Genomic DNA, 3939 nt, shown 5'->3' on the forward strand with positions numbered 1-3939 from the left:
CTGGGGAAAGTAGGTGGGATGATAATAGAAAGAGGAGGGGTGGGGCTATCACCATCCCACCTACCTTCCCCAGCCCCACACCTCCTCTCTCTATTTATTTCTGAGCTCCCTTCCCTCTCCCCATTTCTGAAGAAGGGTCCCAACCCGAAACATCAACTTTCCTGCTCCTCTGATGCTGCCTGGCCTGCTGTGTTCTTCCAGCTCCATACAGTGCTATCTCTAACTCCAGCATTTGCAGTTCTTGCTATCCTTCATCTTAGACTACCTTCCAAAATCAAACAAGATCACTTGATACATATTTAAGATTGTGCAGCATGTTTCATCTTCACAGAAAGCTAAGACTGTATCAGTGAAATTCACCCCAGTTATTAACTGTAAACTGAACAGTGCCTAAATGTAGCATGCAATGCGCATTTCAACATATGATTGATTTTCTAAATCATACATTGAACAAAAGTACTAGGATCTAATGGGGCTAAATGCTTTTAAGTCCCCTGGACCCAATGGGTTGCATTCAAGGATTTTAAAAGAAGAAGCCCCAGAATGGGTGTATGGCAGTACTCTTCCAAGAATTGTTAGATTTGGAAAAACTCCCAGAGGATTAGAAAACTGCCAGTGTAACACCCTTACTTAAAAAGAAAGGGAGACAAATAAAATAGTAACTATGAGCCAGTTAGCTTAACATCTGCCATTGGAAGATGCTAGTCTGTTGTTAAGGACATAATAATAGAGCAATTAAAAATGCATAATGAGTTCACGCACAGTCAGCATGGCTTCACGAAGGGGAAATTATGCCTGCTAAATTTATTACAGTTCTTGGAGGAACTAACAAGCAGAATAGATAAAGGAGAAGGGGATGCAATATACTTGGATTTCCAAAGAGCATTTGATACGGTACCGCACATAAGGCAACTTAATAAGAGTCCCTGGTGTTAGGGTGGTATATTAGCATAGATAGAGGACTGGTATTATCACCAAATTTGCAGATAGTTCAAACATAGGTGGGAAAGCAAATGGTGAGATGACACGGAGTCTGCAGATGGATATGGGCAGGTTAACTGAGTGGGCACAGATTTGTCAGATGGAATGTAATGTGGAAAAATGTGACATTGTGCTCTTTGGCAGGAAGAATAGAACAGCTGAATATTACTTAAATGAGGAAAGACTGCAGAAAGCTGCAACACAGGGATTTGGGGATTCTTATGCACGAATCACAAAACTCTTCATTCAAGTTCAGCAGGTAATAGAAAAAACAAATGGATAAGTGGCTTATATTACAAAGGGAATAGAGTATAAAAATACAGAAGTCTTGCTAAAAGTAGACAAGGCACTAGTCAGACCACAGCTGTGAATAGTTTTGCTCCCCTTAACTTAGCAAAGAAATATTGACATTGAAGGCAGTCGACAGAAGGTTCACCAAGTTGATCCTCGGTGTAATGGGATTTTCTATTCAGGAGAGGTTGAGTAGGTTGAGTTTGTTTTCACTGAAGTTCAAAAGAATGAGGAGACCTTATTAGAACATGTAAGATTATTAAAGGGCTTGACAGGGTAGGTATAAAACGGTTGTTTTTTCTCTTATGGGAGATACTAAAACTAGAGAGCATAATCTCAGAAAAAGGTTCACCCAGTTGAGAGAGAGAGAGGAGGAGGACTTCCTTCTCTCAGAGGGTTGTGTGTAGAATTCTTCTCCGCAGAGGGCTGTAGAGAGGCTGGATCGATGTATATTCAAGGCTGAAATAGACAGATTTTTAATTAGTCGGGGAATCCAGGATTATGGGTAAAAGCAAAAAAGTGGAGTTGAAGATTATCAGATCAGCCATGATCTCACTGAATGGCAGAGGTGACTTGATGGGCTAAATGGTCTGCTTCTGCTCATACATCTTCTGGCCTTAAGGATGTTATGGTCTTCAAAATCTTCAAGATCAATTCCAGAATCAAGCCTTTTTCCAGCAAAACGCCTCAATTTCTATCCTTGAATCTTTTTCAGTTGCTATTGGTCTCTGATATTTTTGAAAATAGTGAGAGAGGAAGTTTCTTTGTAGTTATCTAATTGGCCCATGGTAAATATTCAGTTATTGGCTCAAGGGACCATCTTCTGAGTGCTCCTTAATAAGTACAGGTTTAGCAAGGTCCAATTAGTTCCAAGAATCATTGCAGAGCATATACACAACAGTATAAGCCTTCCTGCTCCTCTGATGCTGCTTGGCCTGCTGTGTTCATCCAGCTCTACACCTTGTTATCTCAGTATAAGATACACATTTATTTTTCTGCTTTACCAAATCACATTCAATACAGAATGGCAAACTTTTTTTTTAAAAAATCACCTCAAAAAACCATGGTATTCACTATATTATGACACTGTTATTATACCAGGACTTGGTTCAAAGTTGTGTTAACAAATAATGCCGCTAAGTCCTGGGCAAGTAAACTAACAAATTCAGGGGATTAAGAGATATCCAGGGTTGTGAATTGTCATAACATACAGGAGGATTTAACGCACTGACCTTTTGCTGCCCAGAATGCACACCTTGCTCTTGACTATCCACTCGCTTTAAAAATGTGCATATTAATTGCTCACTAAATTAGGCTCAAAGTTAGGGTGCAATTAACAGAGAAAGTATCTTTTTAATAACATGATAATTGTTCATTCTATGTCAATTAACCTCACTGGCCCAGAAAGGGAAGAACTTGAATTGTAGATTGTTACTGGTGATTTTTAAATTCTTTTTCTCTTGCTGTTCCTCTCAGTTTCTCTCACTAATCAAATCTTGCTTTCCCTCTCTCTATCTTTCTTCCTGTACCTGATTTTACTAATCCACCAACTGGGGTTCACTCTCCTTTTCCATTATTTCTCTGTCTCTTTCTCAATGCTTAAATTTAATCAGTTAAGCAAATGCACTGGAGATTTTACCACTCACTGAAGACGCAGAAGTCCTGATATCCTTGTCACATCAGTATCAAGTTATTTCCAACAAGTTACTAAATAAAAAAAATTATAAAGCTGAAGGATACAGAAAAAAGCAAATGCTGAGAGATGCTCTGCTCCAGCAAACTTTGAAGATTAATACCAATTAGAACCACAGATAATGTTACAGCCAAATTAGTGCAACTTCTCTTATTGGAAAACACATGCAAAAGTACACAAATTAAAAGCTCCATTTCAGGATTTTGAGTAGTTTATTAGCACAGATTACACCAGAACTGTGCATGTGTAATTGTGAGTCACATGGCATATTTGACAGCATGGGACAGCATATTAATGGATGCTGCTTTTTCAGCTTCATCATTTGAGTGAGAGCAGGAAGGTCATTTAGAAGGCACTTTGTGTGGATCTTCAGACATTATCTGCACACAGGAACGTTGCTCTTCCACCACTGCAACCGAGAATTACAGAAATCACAGTACAGAGGGAGGGTATTCATCTTTCAGAAACTACAAGCAACCACTCGTGGGGCAGTCAAAACTAGAAACAAGGCCTTTCAGTTCACAGAACACACCACACTTGAGAAGATATAGATTTTTTTTTAACCTTCAATGCTGAATGCAATATCAGTACATCTGGAGAACAGCTGTACCAATACCTAGCCTCCCATTTGAACTCACGAAAAATGGATGTGAAATTATATACCTTTGTTCCCAGTGGTCAGAAATGACAGACAAGGTGGTGACCTGATCCCAGGCCAATGGTTCTCTGTAAATAGCTGCCTCAGGAGAAGTCAAACTCACTCTCCCTACCAAAGTATATCAACTCTGCGGGACACGTGCCTTACCAGTTGGCATATACAACACTGCAGTGCACACATACACCACAAACAATGTAGCTTGTACAGGATTTAACCTATGAAGAATGTTAGGCATTCATAGATGTTGCTCTCTCTATAGAATGTTGCTTAAGCAGGTAGAAAAAAAACAGTATCCAAGATAGTAACAACAAGTCTG

The sequence above is a fragment of the Rhincodon typus genome, chromosome 2, assembly GCF_021869965.1.
Source record: "Rhincodon typus isolate 14 chromosome 2, sRhiTyp1.1, whole genome shotgun sequence".
In the NCBI taxonomy this organism is placed as follows: Eukaryota; Metazoa; Chordata; class Chondrichthyes; order Orectolobiformes; family Rhincodontidae; genus Rhincodon; species Rhincodon typus.